The sequence below is a fragment of the Bufo bufo genome, chromosome 6, assembly GCF_905171765.1.
Source record: "Bufo bufo chromosome 6, aBufBuf1.1, whole genome shotgun sequence".
Taxonomy (NCBI): Eukaryota; Metazoa; Chordata; class Amphibia; order Anura; family Bufonidae; genus Bufo; species Bufo bufo.
The window spans coordinates 77,960,979-77,983,603 of NC_053394.1; the positions used below are offsets into that span (position 1 = coordinate 77,960,979).

General features: G+C 43.9%; 1 long non-coding RNA gene across 1 annotated transcript; it reads right to left on the reverse strand.

Annotated features, from left to right (window-relative positions):
- Positions 1–31: 31 nt before the first annotated feature.
- Positions 32–19,707, reverse strand: LOC121004633. Its single transcript, XR_005779798.1, has 3 exons — positions 19,696–19,707; positions 11,542–11,551; positions 32–159 (listed from the first exon to the last, which is right to left on the reverse strand). It is a non-coding gene; the product is annotated as an uncharacterized LOC121004633 (long non-coding RNA).
- Between the last annotated feature and the right edge of the window lie 2,918 nt (positions 19,708–22,625).

Here is a 22,625-nt window from a genome sequence, read left to right on the forward strand (position 1 = left end):
ATTTAAGCACCTTGGCATTAGGCATGTATAAAGTTATTGGTTTGTAGGGGTTAATGAAAGCACCTTGGAGGTGCGTTCATTAACCCCTCTCTAAACCATAACGTTATACATGCCAAGGTGGTGCCTGCAGCCTCCATTAACCACTCTCTCTCCATCTGCCTTTCATTTCAATATCAATTTACAGTGACTCTGATTCCCCCCTGGCGTGCCTCAAGTGCTGTTAACTTAATAAATTACCTAATGGCACTGACACTAGTGAGGAGGGCGCAGCCGCAGACACATGGGGTCCGAGAACGTCTTCATCCCAGCATGCACTGGGACTTACGTGACGTCGGACTCACACCGGCGTGATGACGATGTATGATCGCGAATGCGCAATACGCAAATTCCTGCCTCTCTGGCCTCCGGAGGACACGGAAGCGGTGAGTGAGACGCAGCCCTACTGCAGCCCTACTCGGCGGGATTCGTCGGATTCGAATTACGGAAAGGACGTCAGGATTCGAGTCCACGAATCCCACGAATCCAGCAAGATTCGATGGATTTGTGGATTCGACGAATCTCCCGTTCCATCTCTAGTATATTTGTAATGGATATTTAGTATTCATTTTTTATATTTTTACTACTATCCTTATTTTTACATTCTACATATTTTTTTAATATATTTATTTATAATTATTATTTTGTAATTTAACATAGTTAGGGATCATGCACACAAGCTTGTGTACCCCATGCCCATGCTGCAGACAACAAATAGCGGTCCACAATGCACGGGCTCCGTCCTTGTGCACGCCGTTTGCGGATATAGACCCATGATTGACTTGAATTGAATATGTACTATTTGCTTTTCGGTACGGACTGAATCTGGCAGATCCTGGACCCATTCACTTGCATATGTAAACAGCAGCCACACTGCCAATGCCCGTGCATTGTGCGCCGCTATTTGTGTGCATGAGCCCTAAGGTGTGTGTCCCTTTAGCAAATTGTAATTTCTTTGCGCTACAACTCGTTTGATGATCTGGACGATTCTAAACTATTCCACGACCTTAGAAGAAGCGTCATGTTTGTGTTAACACCCTGTGAATGCTAGAGAGCATAGTGGGTAATAATGAGTTACCTAATTCAAGAAGTCTTGTCCACCAATTATTATAAGTTGTGACAGCTAAGATCCCTTAGGTATGGATGTCAGATAGTCATGATTAGAGATGAGCGAAGTATTGGAAAATTCGATGTGGCTGCTTCGCTGAATAATTTTTTTTTTTTTATTTGTGACGAATTACTTTGTCACGAAACACATTTCTTTGTAAGTAATAGGTGCAATCACAGGAAGCGGTGATTGCGCCGCTCCCTGTCATTGTACCCCCCAGATGCCATGTTCATAGCTGATCACGGCATCTGACATTAAAGTGTAACTGCCATTTCACTACCAAAAATGAAATTCCTAAAATATGTGATGCTGAAGGGAAGGTATTCATGATGCTTTATTTTGCAGTTAATTTTACCTTTCTGATATCTGTATTCAGCCCTTAGCAACCCTATTTCTCTGTGCCTCTATTTCAGCATCTTTCTAAGATGGCCTCTGCTGCACTTCCTGTGGTGATCTCTACCCTGTCCTCGAGGCCACTCACTTCCCATAAGCCCTTGATCTACTCACATGAACTAGCAGGACCAATCAGAATGTAGATAACTTCCCCCACTACCCCAGAGCAGTGTGTATCCTCTCACATACAGCTAACCAGAGACAAGCCCTGCAATTACATGAAATCAGTAAGCATTTGTTTTAGCCTCTTAATAGTCACATTAAAAGTTTTTTCAGAACCATTTTGGGGTATATATAGTGTATTAAATAATTTAATTTTTTTATTATTTTATTTTTATGGGGAAAGATAAAAAAAAACAGCAATTTTTACATTATTTTGTGAAAACATTTTTACGACGTTCACTGTGTGGTAAAAATAACGTAATTATATTATGTGGGTCACTACACTGATGATGATGTCACATTTCTACATTTCTATATTATTTTTTTACTGTCTTTCTCTCCTCCTGTCAGCTCTGCAGCTGCTCCCTTATTCTCCTCCACACTGACAGGAAAGGGGTACCAGCTACAGATATTATATTGTTTTAAATCCGACATTCCAAGCTTTTAGACAATACCAGAATGACAGCAATATGTTCAGTACAGGGGAAGATATCACTGAAATCAGGTTGCAGTGAATGCAGCTGAAAGTAAAAGTAAAAGCAGATTTTACCCAAGTTATTCCCAACTCGATTTCTAACAGTGATTTCCTCTCTGTTGTTTGCACTTTATTCTGGTATGGCACTTAAAGCCTTTCAAACAAGACCAGTTGCATGTTTCTAGCTGCTACCATTCAGGAGATATCACCATCTAAAGCAGCCCTCCCCCCTCCACTTTCTGCCCCATCCCAGGCACTTAGGGCTGAGCTCCTCCTCAGACAAAAAAATCACAGATACAACTAAGATAAAAACATCCTGCACGGTATGATATACAAATCTGTGGATGTCACTGGCCATATTATTGAAGAAAATCACAGAAATAAGGTAATACTGCACTTAGTAAAGTAGATGCAAGCATTATATATGGACAAAGTCCTCACTCTGATATGATAATATCTGAGACACTTAGCCAATATATTTTGATCAAAACACATCTGAGCCCGCCTACCAAGCGCCAAGGTGGTCTCAGGTCAGGCGGGTCCTACGCTAAGCCTACCTCAGCCATTGGGCTTCTATGTTCAGGAGCGCAGACGCCGCTTAGTTTTTTCAGTGATTTTTTTGTCTATGTAGTATTTGCTTGAGGGAGTGGCACCTTCTAGTGTGAATGCGCACCTATTTTATCTTGGGAGTAGCATTCCTTTGCACTTTTGCCCTTCCTATCAAACAGACCGCCTTGATAAGGTGGTACATATAGGTGTGCTTGCTCCTCCTCCCATTGGTTGCTTGATGCACATAGAGGTGACTAGGAGCAGCACACCATATGTGCGGCATCTGCGCTCCTGAACATAGAAGCCCAATGGCTTAGGTAGGTTTAGCGTAGGACCCGCCTGACCTGAGACCACCTTGGCGCTTGGTAGGCAGGCTCAGATGTGTTTTGATCAAAATATATTGGCTAAGTGTCTCAGATTTTATCACATTAGAGTGAGGACTTTGTCCACATATAATGCTTGCATCTACAGGGTGGGCCATTTATATGGATACACCTTAATAAAATGGGAATGGTTGGTGATATTAACTTCCTGTTTGTGGCACATTAGTATATGTGAGGGGGAAACTTTTCAAGATGGGTGGTGACCATGGCGGCCATTTTGAAGTTGGCCATTTTGAATCCAACTTTTGTTTTTTCAATAGGAAGAGGGTCATGTGACACATCAAACTTATTGGGAATTTTAACAAGAAAAACAATGGTGTGCTTGGTTTTAACGTAACTTTATTCTTTCATGAGTTATTTACAAGTTTCTGACCACTTATAAAATGTGTTCAATGTGCTGCCCATTGTGTTGGATTGTCAATGCAACCCTCTTCTCCCACTCTTCACACACTGATAGCAACACCGCAGGAGAAATGCTAGCACAGGCTTCCAGTATCCGTAGTTTCAGGTGCTGCACATCTCGTATCTTCACAGCATAGACAATTGCCTTCAGATGACTCCAAAGATAAAAGTCTAAGGGGGTCAGATCGGGAGACCTTGGGGGCCATTCAACTCTGGCCCACGACGACCAATCCACTTTCCAGGAAACTGTTCATCTAGGAATGCTCGGACCTGACACCTATAATGTGGTGGTGCACCATCTTGCTGGAAAAACTCAGGGAACATGCCAGCTTCAGTGCATAAAGAGGGAAACACATCATCATGTAGCAATTTTGCATATCCAGTGTGCCTTGAGGTTTCCATTGATGAAGAATGGCCCCACTATCTTTGTACCCCATATACCACACCATACCATCAATTTTTTTGTTCCAACAGTCTTGGAGGGATCTATCCAATGTGGGTTAGTGTCAGACCAATAGCGGTGGTTTTGTTTGTTAACTTCACTATTCACATAAAAGTTTGCCTCATCACTGAACAAAATCTTCTGCGTAAACTGAGGGTCCTGTTCCAATTTTTGTTTTGCCCATTCTGCAAATTCAGTGCGCCGATCTGGGTCATCCTCGTTTCCTCGTTGAGATGCTGCAGTAGCTGGAGTTTGTAAGGGTGCCATTTGTGAGTAGCTAATATCCGCCGAAGGGATGTTCGACTAATGCCACTCTCCAGTGACATGCGGCGAGTGCTACGCTGTGGGCTCTTGCTGAATAAAGCTAGGACAGCCACTGATGTTTCTTCATTAGAGACAGATTTCATGCGTCCACATTTTGGCAAATCCAACACTAAATCAGTTTCACGAAACTTAGCAAGCAGTTTGCTAACTGTAGCATGGGAGATGGGTGATCTCGTAGGGTGTCTTGCATTTAAATCTGCTGCAATGACCCGGTTACTGCGTTCACCAGACATCAACACAATTTCTATCCGCTCCTCACGTGTTAACCTCGGCGACATGTCAATGGCTGTAAACAAAGAGAAACTTGTAAATAACTCATGAAAGAATAAAGTTACGTTAAAACCAAGGACACCATTGTTTTTCGTGTGAAATTCCCAATAAGTTTGATGTGTCACATGACCCTCTTCCTATTGAAAAAACAAAAGTTGGATTCAAAATGGCCGACTTCAAAATGGCCGCCATGGTCACCACCCATCTTGAAAAGTTCCCCCCTCACATATACTAATGTGCCACAAACAGGAAATTAATATCACCAACCATTCCCATTTTATTAAGGTGTATCCATATAAATGGCCCACCCTGTACTTTACTAAGTGCATTATTATCTTATTTCTGTGATTTTCTTCAATAATATGGCCAGTGACATCCGCAGATTTGTATATCATACCGTGCAGGATGTTTTCAACGCATTGCACCCGCACTGAATCCGGACCCATTCATTTCTATGGGGCTGTGCACATGAGCAGTGATTTTCACGCATCACTTGTGCATTGCGTGAAAATTGCAGCATGCTCTATAATGTGCGTTTTTCACGCAACGCAGGCCCCATAGAATTGAATGGGGCTGCGTGAAAATCTCAAGCATCCGCATGCAAGTACGAATGCGGTGCGATTTTCACGCATGGTTTCTAGGTGACGATCGGGATGGGGACCCGATCATTATTATTTTCCTTTATAAAATGGTTATAAGAGAAAATAATAGCATTCTTAATACAGAAGTAAATTAGGGATGGAGGGGTTAAAAAATTTAATAAATAATTAAACTCACTTCATCCACTTGTTGGCGCTGCCCGGCTCGTCTTCTTTTTTCTTCTTTGATGACCTGGGAGGAAAAGGAACTTTGGTGACATCACTGCGCTCATCACATGGTCCATCACATGGTCCGCCACCGAGCTGGGCAGCGCGAATAAGTGGATGAGGTTTAATTATTTATTTTTTTAACCCCTCCATTCCTAATTTACTTAGCATTCTGTATTAAGAATGATATTATTTTCCCTTATAACCATGTTATAAGGGAAAATAATAAAATCTACACAACACCGATCCCAAACCCGAACTTCTGTGAAGAAGTCCGGGTTCGGGTCTGGGTACCAAATATGGCGATTTTTCTCATGCTCGTGCAAAACGCATTAAAACGCTTTGCACTTGCGTGGAAAAATCGTGCATTTTTCCGCGATGCACCTGCATCCTAACCGGCCCTCACACGCGACGCCCGTGTGAAAGAGGCCTAAGAGTACACCAACGGACCCTGTATAAGCCTGGCACTTGCTATATTGAGTTCACAGTTGAATACATTTATCATCCAATGGCTGAAAATAAGCAGCTGCTGAATTAAAGGGGTTCTCTGGGCTTTTAATATTGATGACCTATCCTCAGGATACAAACTGATGTAAACAGATTGTTAATATTACTTATACTTGTTATATCTAGTTACAAGTTTAAACCTACACTTACAATAGTGGGACTGAACAGAGAGATGTTTGTGGTTTTAATCTTAACACCAAAGTTCTTTTTATATACAATAATAAAGGTTACATTTTATAATAGGGTGGATTAATTGCATTCAGTCCCCTTATGGGGGAATAGTAAGTGAAATATAAGCTAATGCATATCCATACCATCCCAAGGAGTCTCTTTTTCTCTCTTTTTGAATTAACCTAAGGAATCTGAGGTTATTCCTCAAAGCCAATGTCCTTCAGTTCACTAATATTCTTTGGTTTATGTGCTGCAACCACCATCTTCAAATCCCACTAAAGAATTTCTATGGTGTTTAAGTCTGGTGACGGCGACTCCAGAATATTACATGACTGTCCCTTTGGAGGGTCCAATGATGCCCTAACTTTAGCTTTCTCAAAGAAAGCATGATGTTTTCTCCTAGGATTTCCTGATACTTGATTTAATCCCCCTTGCCCCTTCACATGCTGCAGGTTTCCAGTGCCAGATGAAGCAAAGCAGTCCCAGAACATCACAGAGCCACTGCCATGCTCCACAAAATTAAGACTTGATAAAGGGGTCGTCGAGACCCCGAAACGCGTTGTCTCAAAATAAACTTTATTGCATCCTGTACCGGGTCGTGGTAATGCGCCTTATGATCGTCTACCAGCTTGATCACTCCACAGTGACAAGCTAAGATACGTTTTCCAATATATACCTGAGTGGCGACTTGGCCTTCGTCCCAAGGGGCTTCTTGACGCATCTGGCAGCACCGACCTGCACCTTTTATACTTCACAGCTCACCTGCAATATGGTTGCACTTAACTTCGGTGCAACCATAACAGGTGAGTCTATCGCATCCACCAGCTCTTTGAAAGAAGCTGTTGTACCTCGATTTACTTACCCTATGAGCGCCTTTCTCACCCTTTGGCCGTTACCTTAATGCTCCAATATAGGCAGGATGTACTTTTCAGCATATGCTTCATTGTTCCTCCTATGGACATAATGCTGGTTCATAGGCCTGAAAAGTTTAACTTTTGTTTCATTGCTCAACAGAACAGAATCCCAAAACGTATGTAGCTTATATAGATGGTTTAGAGTAGAGATTAGCAAACCTGTCAAGGTTTGGTTCAGTTCAGGTTTGCTAAAATATTCCAAAAGTTTAATTTGTACCTGAATTGGCTCCAATTGCTCTGTAAATTGAGATATAACATCCTCTAGTCTCCCAGGACTCAAGGAATTTTTAGAAACCTGTTATCTCTTTTCATTCATTTCTTATAAATTTTTGTTTTTCCCTCCCCCCTCCATAAGCTCTTGAACGCAATGACAGCAATAGTAAATCATGTCTGAGTGACACTGACAAACATAGCTGTGGATAAACCCACATTTCACGTAGTTAACTCACAGAGTGTTTAAAAACACACCGCCTTGTCACATATGTTATGCATTTTCAGATTCCTTATCGGGGGCAGATGATGTTTAAACATAAACGGTACTATAGAATAAAATAATGTTAAAAAGTGGCTTGTTAGAGGACCAAGCATCCAAAAATGATGCCTTCTCAGGGTCTGAATGCCTGCCTATATGATATGCAGTAGTATTAATTGTCCGAAGAAAAAGTGTGAACCAAACAAAAAAAATTATCCCTTTTTATTAGGATCAGCAACAGCGCAGTGTTGATGTGGAAAGGGTAGCATAATAAGAGGCATGTGACCGCAATAGTAGCAACAGCAGAAGCAGCATAGAAACATAGAAACATAGAATGTGTCGGCAGATAAGAACCATTTGGCCCATCTAGTCTGCCCAATATACTAAATACTATGGATAGCCCCTGGCTTTATCTTATATGAAGGATGGCCTTATGCCTATCCCATGCATGCTTAAACTCCTCCACTGTATTTGCAGCTGCCACTTCTGCAGGAAGGCTATTCCATGCATCCACTACTCTCTCCTGATATTACTTTTAAACCTTTGCCCCTCTAATTTAAAACTATGTCCTCTTGTAGCAGTTTTTCTTCTTTTAAATATTCTTTCCTCTTTTACCTTGTTGATTCCCTTTATGTATTTAAAAGTTTCTATCATATCCCCTCTGTCTCGTCTTTCTTCCAAGCTATACATGTTAAGTTCCTTTAATCTTTCCTGGTAAGTTTTATCCTGCAATCCATGTACCAGTTTAGTAGCTCTTCTCTGAACTCTCTCCAAAGTATCAATATCCTTCTGGAGATATGGTCTCCAGTACTGAGCACAATACTCCAAATGAGGTCTCACTAGTGCTCTGTAGAGCGGCATGAGCACCCCCCTTTTTCTACTGGTAATTTCTCTTGCTATACACCCAAGCATTCTGCTAGCATTTCCTGCTGCTCTGTGACATTGTCTGCCTACCTTTAAGTCTTCTGAAATAATGATCCCTAAATCCCTTTCCTCAGATACTGAGGTTAGGACTGTATCACTGATTTTATATTATGCTCTTGGGTTTTTACATCCCAGGTGCATTAACTTGCACTTATCAACATTAAATTTTAGTTGCCAGATTTTTGACCATTCCTCTAGTTTTCCTAAGTCCTTTTCCATTTGGTGTATTCCTCCAGGAACATCAACCCTGTTACAAATCTTTGTGTCATCAGCAAAAAGACACACCTTACCATTGAGGCCTTCTGCAATTTCGCTGATAAAGATATTAAACAATATGGGTCCCAGAACAGATCCCTGAGGTACCCCACTGGTAACAAGACCTTGGTCTGAATATACTCCATTGACTACAACCCTCTGTTGCCTGTCCCTCAGCCACTGCCTAATCCATTCAACAATATGGGAGTCCAAGCCCAATGACTGCACTTTATTGATAAGCCTTCTATGTGGGACAGTATCAAAAGCCTTACTAAAGTCTAGATAAGCGATGTCTACTGCACCTCCTCCATCTATTATTTTAGTCACCCAATCAAAAAAATCTATAAGATTAGTTTGACATGATCTCCCTAAAGTAAACCCATGCTGTTTTTCATCTTTCAATCCATGGGATTTTAGATGGTCCACAATCCTCTCCTTAAGTATGGTTTCCATTAATTTCCCCACTATTGATGTCAGGCTTACTGGCCTATAGTTGCCCGATTCCTCCCTACTACCTTTCTTGTGAATGGGCACAACATTTGCTAATTTCCAATCCTCTGGGACGACCCCTGTTGCCAGTGATTGGTTAAATAAATCTGTTAATGGTTTTGCTAGTTCACCGCTGAGCTCTTTTAATAGCTTTGGGTGTATCCCATCAGGCCCCTGTGACTTATTTGTATTAATTTTAGACAGTTGACTTAGAACCTCTTCCTCTGTAAAGACACATGCGTCAAAAGATTCATTAGTCTTCTTTCCCAACTGAGGTCCTTCTTCTTCATTTTCCTTTGTAAAAACTGAACAGAAGTATTCATTGAGGCAGTCAGCTAGTTCTTTATCTTCTTCCATATACCTTCCTTCTTTAGTTTTTAATTTGGTAATTCCTTGTTTTAGTTTCCTTTTTTCATTTATGTATCTGAAGAATGCCTTATCGCCTTTTTTCCCTGACTGAGCTAATTTCTCTTCTGCCTGTGCTTTAGAAGCTCTTATAACTTGTTTGGCCTCTCTCTGCCTAATCTTATAAATTTGTCTGTCATCCTCGTTTTGTTTTTTTATAATTCCTAAATGCTATCTTTTTGTTTTTAATAGAGGTGGGACGAATCCAATTTTTTTTCGAATCCGAAAAGGTTCTCGAATATATCGAATCTTTCGAATCTCGAATCCTACGAATCCTGTACATAATTTTGTGAACGCACGGTGTAAGAAACAAAGTCAGACCGCGTCAGTTTGTCTGAACCTCCACCTCCCAGTCACGGTCGCACCCTATATGACCGCGATGACCCCTGTTCCTATCACTACAGAACATACAGGGTAATACAGCCTCATACCTCTTACATCCAGTGACGTCTCTTGTAGATGTTCTCTTTCCTCATCTTCTCCTTTCAGACCAGACACCATTTTTCAGCCATTTTTCGTCTCTGCAGCTTGACAAAAAAAAAAATCTTAGTTTACTACTTTTCCATCATCCTCCCATCTTCTGGACAAATCATCCTAACACCCCCAATACTGTTCCGCTGTGCTCCCCAATACTATACTGCAGAAACAGATAATACCCCTGATAATACTAGTACCACACAGAGCCCCCCATATAAAATACCCCTTCTTTGTGGCCTCAGTAGATGCCCCCATAGTGCCCCCAATAATGTGCCAATAAGAAGTGGCCCCACAGTGCCACCCAATAATGTGCCAGTAAGTGTCCCCATAGATGCCCCCCTAATCATGTGCCAGTATCAAGTGGGGAGTGCCTCTCTCCTCCCCCCCATGTGCCGGTATCATAGTGCCATCGCCCCCCCAATGTGCCCGTATCATAGTGCCATCTCCCCCCATAATGTGCCTGTATCATAGTGCCATCTCCCCCCATAATGTGCCCGTATCATAGTGCCATCTCCCCCCATAATGTGCCCGTATCATAGTGCCTCCCCCCAATGTGCCAGTAGTATCATAGTGCCTCTCACCTCTCCCCCTGGCATTCACAGATCCCCCCACCCCATAACAGTGCCATCCACAGACCCCCCCACCCCATAACAGTGCCATCCACAGACCCCCCCATCCCATAACAGTGCCATCCACAGACCCCCATCCTATAACAGTGCCATCCACAGACCCCCCCCACCCCATAACAGTGCCATCCACAGACCCCCCCATCCTATAACAGTGCCATCCACAGACCCCCCCACCCCATAACAGTGCCATCCACAGACCCCCCCATCCTATAACGGTGCCATCCACAGACCCACCCACCCGTTAACAGTGCCATCCACAGACCCCCCCACCCCATAACAGTGCCATCCACAGACCCCCCCACCCCATAACAGTGCCATCCACAGACCCCCCACCCCATAACAGTGCCATCCACAGACCCCCCCCACCCATAACAGTGCCATCCATAGACCCCCCCACCCTATAACAGTGCCATCCACAGACCCCCCACCCCATAACAGTGCCATCCACAGACCCCCCCCACCCTATAACAGTGCCATCCACAGACCCCCCCACCCCATAACAGTGACATCCACAGACCCCCCCCACCCTATAACAGTGCCATCCACAGACCCCCCCACCCTATAACAGTGCCATCCAGAGACCCCCCCACCCCATAACAGTGCCATCCACAGACCCCCCCACCCTATAACAGTGCCATCCAGAGACCCCCCCACCCTATAACAGTGCCATCCACAGAACCACCCCCCACCCCATAACAGTGTCATCCACAGACCCCCCCCCACCCCCATTGCCGCTCCAGTAGTTATAAAATGTGTAATTGTGATTGATAATCATGCTGCCCCCTCTGTCTGTAGTATTACATGATTCAATAAATCTTACTTACAGGGCTAGTACTGCTATCGTAACAGGCTGGCCGGGCAGACGAGCGGCAGCGTCACTGACTGACGTCACCTGCCTGAGCCGCCTGCTTCATTCAAAAAAGTGAACCAGTTAAACAGTGAACGCACCGGCCCCCAGCTCCGCCTCCCAGTCCCTCGCACCGGATTCGTTTCAGGCAAATTACGTCGGGATTCGAGTCCACGAATCCCACGAATCCAGCAAGATTCGAGGGATTCGTGGATTCGATGAATCCCCCATCCCATCTCTAGTTTTTAATGATTTTGGCCACGTCTGCTGAGTACCACAGTGGTCTCTTCCTTTTTTTGCTTTTACTGACAAGCCTAATGCAATCTTCTGTTGCCTTCAATAGTGCCACTTTTAAGTAGTCCCATTTCTCCTGGACTCCAATTAAACTGTTCCAGTCTGGAACATACAGACATATTGCTGGAACATACAAGGCAATAGGTCAGCTTTCTATGGGTAATAGTAGTAATAGTAATAGTAGTAGTAGTAAGTACTGGTGGTAGTAGTGGCAGATATGTTGCATTAATAGTGGTGGCAGTAGGTGCAGCGTGCCGGACCGCAGGGGAAAACACGTGAGGCTCACGGTGGGCCAATGGGTGCAATAGTTCATGTACTCACTGTTAGCAGATGCCTCCCTGGGTCAGCAGTGCAGTGGATGGGAAGACAGCATGAGATCTTACGGGGCACTCTCTGTTGCAGGGAACATCAGTCAGATGTTGGTTGAGGTGCCCTTGATGGTGGTGATGTTTAGGGTGCTTGTCGCTGGGCCCCTTTGTTCGTGACGCCAGCACCGTTGGGTGCAAATGTTGAGAATAGTAGTTGTAAGAATGAGGAGTCAGTAATTGTAAACCAGTTAAACATTGAAGATCAATAGTCTCTGGACAGTTGGTACAATTAATCAATAAGAAGCGTTTTGTATGGCATAAGCAATAAGTTCACTGGTAATCCTATTATCTGGTAGTGGCAAATGTATTCGAGGAGTTGTTCTTTTAGGAGTAGACTCTTGTCAGGCAAGGATCCTGGTAGAAATCCTATGTTTACTTCACAGCACACTGGCACTAAAGATGTTAATAATTGTTCATCTAGGAGTTTTCCTTTAGGGCGTCCCCCTCACAGCAGGCAAACACATCTGCTTCATTATTTGGCAGGAAACTCTTCTAGAAACGGATTTTATGTTTTCTCACTACCACCTGGAAGGTTAAGTTCGTGATAATGACAATTTGGCCTAAATTGTCTGGTTGTGTCCTTGTGCTCAAATTTCTAATTTGCATATTAATAAAAATGCAGATTTCTCCGCAGCTCTTTAGCATACAGACAAAAGAAAGGTGTTGTTTAAATCAGCATGATGCCAAACCAGCCAGCATGTCTGGTTTAATAGGGTTGATCCCGGTGACTGAGCCACTTTAAAGAAAGGGAGGCGCAATACGATGTCCTTCAGTTTCCACAAACACACTGAAGACACTGCTACTGACAGTTGAATTTGGAGATAATGCAGTATTGGCGCCACTAAGTCCCCTTTCAGATGAGCGAGTGTCTCGCTGTGGACTTGCAGTGAGGGACGCGGCCTGAACTCCCAGCACTGCCAGGGTCACATAACATTACACTGATTTATGATGCTATGCAACCCTTAGGCCTCTTTCACATGGGCGTCGCGTGTAAGGGCCGGATAAGATGCAGGTGCGTCGCGGGAAAAAGCACCATTTTTCCCGCACAAATGCAAAACGTTGTAAAGCGTTTTGCACGTGCGTGAGAAAAATCGGCATGTTTGGTACCCAGACCCGAACCCGGACTCCTTCACAGAAGTTCGGGTTTGGGCTAGGTGTTGTGTAGATTTTATTATTTTCCCTTATAACATGGTTATAAGGGAAAATAATATCATTCTTAATACAGAATGCTTAGTAAAATAGGGACGGAGGGGTTAAAAAAATAAATAACCATGGTGATCGATCATGTGATGGACCATGTGATGAATGCAGTGACGTCACCACAGGTCCTTTTCCTCAAAGATCATCAAAGAAGAAGACAGAAGAGAAGCCGGGCTGCGCGAACAAGTAAATGATTATTTATTTATTTATTTTAACCCCTCCATCCCTATTTTACTAAGCATTCTCTATTAAGAATGCTATTATTTTCACTTATAACCATGTTATAAGGGAAAATAATAAAGATCGGGTCCCCATCCCGATCGTCTCCTAGCAGTGCGTGAAAATCGCACCGCATCCGCACTTGCTTATATTATTATTAGATTATTTCCTCCCATCACTATACCAACTGTCTGGAGATGCAAAGATATGGATTTCGACCTAGTATTTCACGTTATTACTCAGAGATGCAAACTTTTTGCTACCCTTTGTATTGTAAGCCACATGTATGTTGTTTCCCCAAAATTAAAAAAAATTCTAATGTGATAATCTTGCAGTTTTTGCACTGGCCACTATGTCTAATAATTGGCTCCACTTCTTGGCTTGTACAAATCACTTTACTGCAGTTAACTCATTCTAATCCTGCCTGTAATGATAACACCTCTTTGCATAGATAAGACAGGATTCACCATTCACGATAGGTGATTGTCAGAGTTTATCTATTTTTTTCTTGTACAATGACCTCTGCACAGGTCACAGATGCCTGTCCACATAATAAAGTTCAGAAAATAAAATAAAAAATCTACAATCTGAAAATAAAAACAGATTAGAAAAGAATGTGTTACTATCTGGTCTTAACTGGCAGACAAAAATTTTAGTCACACATTTCCTTCACACAAACAAAAAATACATTTTAAATGTCAGGAGATGCAACATGGATTTTGGCCTACTATTTCATGTTATCACTCAGACTAGGATAAATATGAACTGGTAGTCCGCTACCCTTTGTATTATAAGACACTAATATGCTATTTTCTCAAACAGAAAACAAAAAAAGCTAAATTGGAAGAGCGTGCAGATACACCATGTGAGGCCGTGACAGGCCTCATGGCTGCTAGGAGATTTATGGCAGGAGTTTCCATGTCTTACCCGGCAACCATCAGGTCTGAAGCAGCACCAGATGCCACAATCAGTCTGGGATAGGAGCCCAGACTGTCAGTCAGGGGAGAGTGTTTGGTGAAACTGAGAATTGTGGAGGCACTGTACAATTGGTCTCAACTGTGTTGGCTGAGGGGCCATGGGGCTAGGTGCTAGCCAGAACTTTGGGTGACGCCGAGACATCTGGGACTAAGGGTCATGAGTCTGGAGTCGGGACGACTACTGGGCCACATTCTCCACAGAAGCTATTGAAGGGTTACAGCCAGGAGGCTGCTGGACTATAGGGCTAGAGAAAGCCGCACTTGTGTGAATAGTGCTCTGTATAGGTGAGTCAGGGCTTATGTTTTTGTAGTAGTTAGTGCCTAGACGGGCAGGTCTTTATTTTGTATGATTTATGTTTTTGCTGGTGGCAAAAATAAATCTCATGTTGGACCTGAAATCCGGTTGTTGGTGGAGACAATTGTGAGAATGACCCCCGAAAGAGAGCTAATCCCTCACAATTGGTGGAGGATGCGTACAAACGTCCCTGCTGAAAGAAGGCAAAGTGGTTGCTAGGAGCAATGACAATGCAGAAACGAGCAGGTGCTGATGAAAAACTGCTGGTGATAATCTGGACTTTTTTTTTTCCCTGTAGTGCAAGTTGTGTGGTGGTTTAAAGGGCCAGGAGCCCAAATAGAGAGACTGACTAGTGAAAATGGCTGCAAAATGGTGGAGCCCATGGGAAAAGTCCTGCGAGTTGGTGATTGGGGTAATCCCGCTGGGAATGATACTAGACTCCCACCAGCAAGTGTCGAGGGTCCTGCCCGAAATTCTGGACTTTGTAACACGAGGGCCAGAGACAAAAACTAAGGTGTTACTGACCTTTGGGATGGACTATGGCTCCGTGCAGTGATAGCTATTGAAATGCGAGACCCTGAGGCCAGAATTCATACTGGGCAAGGATTTTCTCTTATTTTGGCAGATATGGTACGGCGGGAGTACCTCAAGGTCTGCGGTTGGAGTTCTGGAGGACAAGCGGAAGTGTGCCGTTGCCAAGGGCAACCATCGGGAAGAAAAGCAAGTGGAGAGCGGTGCGGCTCTCAGGATTTCCCATATACCCTGCAACTGTGCACAGAGTCCCAATGTTTGCTGCTGGAGTGACCATCCGGGAAAGGTCTGGACTCTAGGCTGTGTCGTTTCCAGTAGCAACGGTTGCCTCACGGAGTCTTCAGGTGATCATGCTACCAGGAATCAAGGATATGTCTCCAAAAGCTGGATTTTGGATGATGATCTCGGAAGAGATGTCCAGGGGATGTCCTCGTCTCTGTGTGGCAGACCCAGTGACAGTGAGTCGGCGGCAGTTGCTACCTGCTGGGCCAGGAGGTGATAAGTCACCGAGGCAAGAAACAAAAGTATGGGACAATGTGAAAAAAAACTGTGACTGAACAGGCAGGTAAGCCTGTTGGGGTTGCTACCTCGCATGAGTCCACAGGGGTAAAAGTTGCTTTGTTGCCTAAATTGCCCATGACCAAAGCTAGTTTAGGGATAGCAAAAGTCAGAGATCCCATGCTAGGGTAGCACAAAAGTAAAGCCTGAGAGTGGAAAAGTGATAAATGTGCTGGACAGACATGCGGTTAATAAGGACTGTCAGGTAGTTCTCACTGGGTGTGAGACCACGGTGACAGCTGGGACTGATGGACTTCCTGGCATAAATACGCTCATGTATGAGGGAATGTTGGGCCGTGATTTCCCGTTGTTTCGTAATTTGTGGGGAAGTGGAAACACTTCTGCAGTCAGTAATGAGACTCTTGCAGAACTGGTGCCTAACCCTTTAAGTGAAGTGGCCATTAGAAACAATGGTGCTGATAAAGTGCATAATGAAAAGGTGACGTCTTATGAAAAATGTGATGGTATTGACATGCCTTTACCGTTGCAGGATGTGGTCATGGAAATAGCACCCCCTAGAAGAAAGATTATAAAATAGACAGAGGTGTTGATAAATGTTGAGAAAATACAGCTGGGGGAACCCAATGCGGTGAACGGACCGGAATGTGTGGCAATATTAGAGAGTGTACCACACATACCAGAGGTGGATATGCGGTCTCCATGGGGTTCTATGGTTGCTGGGGAGGTGTCCCAGGTAGGGATCAGCTCATCGGTGCCCCTAGCGGTCAGGATTAATAAGGACACGAGCAGTATAGGTGACGTACAGTACAGACCAAAAGTTTGGACACACCTTCTCATTCAAAGAGCTTTCTTTATTTTCATGACTATGAAAATTGTAGATTCACACTGAAGACATCAAAACTATGAATTAACACATGTGGAATTATATACATAACAAACAAGTGTGAAACAACTGAAAATATGTCATATTCTAGGTTCTTCAAAGTAGCCACCTTTTGCTTTGATTACTGCTTTGCACATTCTTCGCATTCTCTTGATGAGCTTCAAGAGGTAGTCCCCTGAAATGGTTTTCACTTCACAGGTGTGCCCTGTCAGGTTTAATAAGTGGGATTTCTTGCCTTATAAATGGGGTTGGGACCATCAGTGGCGTTGAGGAAAAGTCAGGTGGATACACAGCTGATAGTCCTACTGAATAGACTGTTAGAATTTGTATTATGGCAAGAAAAAAGCAGCTAAGTAAAGAAAAACAAGTGGCCATCATTACTTTAAGAAATGAAGGTCAGTCAGTCAGCCGAAAAATTGGGAAAACTTTGAAAGTAAGGGCTATTTGACCATGAAGGAGAGTGATGGGGTGCTGCGCCAGATGACCTGGCCTCCACAGTCACCGGATCTGAACCCAATCGAGATGGTTTAGGGTGAGCTGGACCTCAGAGTGAAGGCAAAAGGGCCAACAAGTGCTAAGCATCTCTGGGAACTCCTTCAAGACTGTTGGAAGACCATTTCAGGGGACTACCTCTTGAAGCTCATCAAGAGAATGCCAAGAGTGTGCAAAGCAGTAATCAAAGCAAAAGGTGGCTACTTTGAAGAACCTAGAATATGACATATTTTCAGTTGTTTCACACTTGTTTGTTATGTATATAATTCCACATGTGTTAATTCATAGTTTTGATGCATTCATAGTCATGAAAATAAAGAAAACTCTTTGAATGAGAAGGTGTGTCCAAACTTTTCGTCTGTACTGTATGTGCTGTGACCGTTAGCAACTCCGAGAGGGAAGCTACCATGTCGAGGTCTTGCGGTCTGCACAGAGTCACCAAAGAAGGCTGCAGAGGGGTCAAAGGAGGAGACCCCGGAAAAGATGAGGGAATTAAAGGGTCTACGGCCTGATGTCCAGAAGAAGAGAAAAGACTCCAGAAAGACGCAAAGGTCTACAGTAGACATCGACAACGGGCTTGAAGTGGCTTGAGACGGAGGATCTCATGAACTCAAAGGATGGCGTCGGGAAGAACATCTATGAGTTGGAGAAGACTAAGCCTAAAGAGTTAGAGGCCAAGAAGTCTAAGCCAGAGCCTTTTAAGAAGGGGTCTGGGGATGGTGGCGCTGCGGTGACGACCGAGGCAGAGATAATGGAAGATCTTTCTGCTGAACCCGTTAATGGGACTGATGTGGATGCAGAGGCCATGAGACTCATGGCAGTGTGTAATCAGGACCTGGTTGCGAAAGACGTCCCCTCTGCCTACAAAGCCTTCCAAGTAGCCAGCAGCCTGCTGGGAAAGAAAGAAATACAAGGAGATGGGCGGCCAGTATGCGGATCCTGTCTACTACTATGGGCTGGCTCTCCTAAATTCCTCCCAAAAGGAGAACAGTGTTCTGAGTGAGCCTCTGGAGAAAAGGCCAGAAGTCAACAAGTCTTGTGAAGTCCCCGGAGTCCCCAGTGCCTCCTTTCTTGATGAGAAAGAGAAGGACTTAAGAGGGCAAGTATATGATGTCGGGTCCAAGAAAACAAAGGCTGAAGAAGTTAAGGCCAAGGTGTTGGAGGAGGTGAATCCTCAGGTGCTGCAGAGACCGAAGGAGCGGCTATCAAAGTGGGGAAAAAACACTAAAGAAGCAGAGGTCTCTGAAACTGCAGCCAAAGCGGGGGAAACCACTGCTGGAAAGAAGGAAGATGTGAACCAGAGACCTGTAAAAGAAGCGAGCGGGGACAAGCATGCTCTGCTGAAGGAGCCCCACAAGACAAATGAGGAAGGGTCGGGACACGACCATGACTGGGAACAGTTCAGCCAAGAGCTGCAGCAGTCCAAGAAAGGACATGAGGAGCATGTGTGGAAGCCAGAGAATCTAAAAAGAAAGCCTGCCGATTATATAAAAACATCTGAGAGAAGTTCCAGAGGCCGAATGCCAGGTGTGGAGAGAAAAAGAAAAGAGAGAGGTTACGGGAGCAAAAGCACTTCCTCCTTGCTCAGGAAAGAGAGTACCTCGTTATGAGATGGGCAAAAAAAATCCCGTAGGTCTTATCTGTTCCGTAATAAACTCATGTTGGTGACAAACCAAGCGCTGTTGTCCTGGGTCTGGCAGAATAAGGGGAAGACTGTAGGCCAGGTCGATGCCCTCTCACGAGCATCTTGGTTTGATGCTAGTGTTCACCCCTCCGGGCTTAAAAAAAAAGGGGCGGGGGGGTATGTGAGGCAGTGACAGGCCTCATGGCTGCCAGGGGAGATTTATGGCAGGAGTTTCCATGTCTTCCCCGGCAATCATCAGGTCTGAGGCAGCACCAGGTGCCACAATCAAGCTGGGATAAGAGCTAGGTGCTAGCCAGAACTTTGGGTGATGCCTGGGACTAAGGGTCATGAGGCCGGAGTCAGGAGGACTACTGGGCCCCAATCCCCGCAGAAGCTGTTAAAGGGTTACAGCCAGGAGACTGCAGGACTATAGGGCTGGAGAAAGACACACTTATGTTCCTTGTGTGAATAGTGCTCTGTATAGGTAAGTCAGGGCTTATATTTTTGTAGTAGCTAGTCCCTAGACGGGCAGGGCTTTATTTTGTATGATTTATGTTTTTGCTGGTGGCAAAAATAAATATCACGTTGGACCTGAAATCCGGTTGTTGGTGGAGATAATTGTGAGAATGAATCCCGCAAGAGAGCTAATCCCTCACAACCAAAATGGATTTCGGACTAGTTCATGTTATCATTCAGAGATATAATAGTCCTCTACTCTGTGTATTGTAAGACACACTAATATACTAGTTTCCTAAACTTAAATAAAAAACAAAAATTAACTTTCTGGAGATGCCCTGACATGGATTTCGAACTAGTAGTTCACATTTTCACTGAGATTTCAAATGCTATCTACCCTCTGGTCTGGATGGTAAAACACGTGTTGTACATTTTGAGCTTATTCCCCCCTTCCCATCCCCCAAAAATATTTTTTTATATTAAAATGGCCAAAAAAAAAATGTTCTTGCAGGTAGATGCCTTTGATGTTCTGCAGCAGCTGCTGCTGTGTTATAAGGCAGTAATTGCAGCTGGAACGTACTGCCAGGCACACCCAGCCTCAGCTCCTCACTTCTCGGCTGACAGCTTTCCCTGCCTCTCACTATTCTACACAATTGTTCTTCTTTCCCTATTCTACACAATTCTTCACTCTAGCCATTCCCTTCAGTGTCCCTGACAGTAGAGTTTTCTGGCAGACACTATAAGACCCATCTACCCTCATTCACAGCCCAACACAGAATGACGTTCTGCTTGTTCTGCAAGGACACCCACCTGCCGGCTGTCTGCTGACCTGTGAGCCAATCATGGCAACCCCCCCCCCCCCAACTTCCTCGTAGGGTCATATGAGCACCCTTCTTTTTCCTACCTAGTGTCTTTCCCCGCTGACATGTGCAGTAAAATGGTGGTGCACTAACTTGAAAAGCTTTGGGTTTGGCTGCCGGCAACATTTTGAAAAGTTTGTAACCTGGTTTGTTATGAACTGGTTCATTGATCCCTAGTTTAGAGCATTTTGGAGCCACTTTTGGGTCAGAAGAGGTGTACGTCTTGAACTCTAGGCATAGAGACCTTCATCATTTTTTGATGACTTACATCCATAGGAATCCATTTGCAGCCTATGATAGCTTCCTCTTTCTGCCACATCCAGATGGAGGCAGAACATGGGACCGCGCTATAATGATCAGAGGAGCTCCCATTGGTTAGACCCCTACGGATTGAGCTGTTGTCACCTACCAATGATAACTTTTTCTTGCAGAAATAACCCTTTACGGCAGTCTTTGATTTTTATACTGTTAGGACAATGTTCATATATAATATGTAGCTTGGTTGACTGTCTTGCTCCATCTGTGCACTCTTGCGTTGCTTGTCTTCATGCTGATTAAATTCATTTTCGGAATAATAATTTCCTCAGGATTAATTTTTTGTTCTGTTTTCTTGTTGGGGAAATAGCATTCAGTTTAATCATCCTGAAGCAGAGCGTTGGAGGGAGTTAATCTTATTTCCATGTAAAGGAACAAAAGAGGTATTGTGAGACAATGACACGCCTTAGGGCTGTTAGGGGAGCTGTATGTCATGATTTACCATATCTTCCCCATCAGTTGCAAGGCCTAAGGCAATACCAGGTGCCGGATTGTGACTAATGCACACTGGCGCAAAATTAATGGTTTTTAGTTCGTGACGCCAATTGCAGCTTGCGCAGGTACTGTAACTGGGCCCTTTAAGATGTTGCAACTCACGTACAAGGTGAGGAATGCCAGAGGGGGATAATGTCTCTGTGTAGTGTCAACGGTGTCTCCTACCTGGGTACGGCTGGACTCCTGGATCCTGGCTCACTTGCAATAAAATGAGTGTTGTTAATAGGAGCAACTGAGGAACTTGGGTAATAGTAAATGAGATCCAGACTGGTGATATAATCCAACTTGTCTTTACTTAATGGGTGCAGCAAAATCCATATGAGTACAGCAATAGTCTTTAGGTCCCAGCAGGTATTGGCAATGTATGGCAGGGCTTAATGCCTCTTCTGCTCCTATACTATATGCCTGGAGAATCTGGCAGGTATTTATTTTCTGCTCTGTCTGTCTTCTGCTTGATATGGGCCTGACTAGCTGAGGAGGAATTTGGCTTCTCCTGGTCTCTGGATCAGGACTCACAGCTTGGCTCACAGGGAATGCTTCTTCCTGGAGGCTGGAGATGGCTGCTTTTCTTGTCAACCAGCTGAGGCTGATGGCTCAGGCTGGGAAGAGTGATCTTGGCCTCAACCGAGACTTGATCCTGTCTTGGGATCCCTGTTTCTGGGAGCTCCTACTAACACAGCCTTCCCCTAGCCGGTGTGGCTGGTACACACTGGATCTAACTGGTTTCTTCCCTCCTTTGAGGCAGGACATGGGACCAGCCCACTTCTGCTCCTATAAGAGAGGGAGCTAAACACTGGAATGAACTATCCCAGTCTAGCTATACTAAACTGAACTAAACACATTGCTGCCACCTGCTGGTGTACATGGAAATTACAGCATAATATATGAAACAGGCATAGAAAATACATATAATGGAAAATGCAAGATGACAATACATATGCACCTGACATGTTGTAGCAGGGAGAAAGAGTTTAGTGACATACTCCAGGATGTAGAAAGAAAAAACAACTGCACTCAATCCAAGAACTATTGTTCCGGTTTGTTTATTTTTGTGGCAACTTCATCAATTTGTGACGTTTCGGTCATAAGACCTTTATCAAACACTGTGATAATGAAAAAATATTCCATAAGTATACATAATAGTGGCAACATCAACTTAAATATATATCAATGACATCTGTTATCTTATAGTAGTGCTGACACCTTACATACTGAGTAATACTCGACTGTGGTAGTCAAAAACATCAAAAGGACATCGAAAAAAACATCAAATAAATGTCAAAAAATAGGAAAAGGAAAAAATAATTTTTTTAGCGGTACAGAGACTTCATGTACATAAATCTAGTTATACATATATATTCTATTGTTTTACACAATTGGACTGTGGCTCCTTACACACAGACCTGTACCGTAAACCTACGGACAGAAACAATTTACTCCATTACAATAGTTGCCATGCACCCTCCACAAAAAAATCACTCCCGAAATCACAGTTTGAGCGCATCACGAGAATAGTGACATCAGAAGAGGACAAACATAAAAGAGTTCTAGAAATGACCCATAAATTCCAACAAAGAGGATATCCTTTGGCAATAATCTCACCGAATTCAGTTTCCAGTGCACGACACAAAAATGGGACCAAAAAGAGAATTCCCTT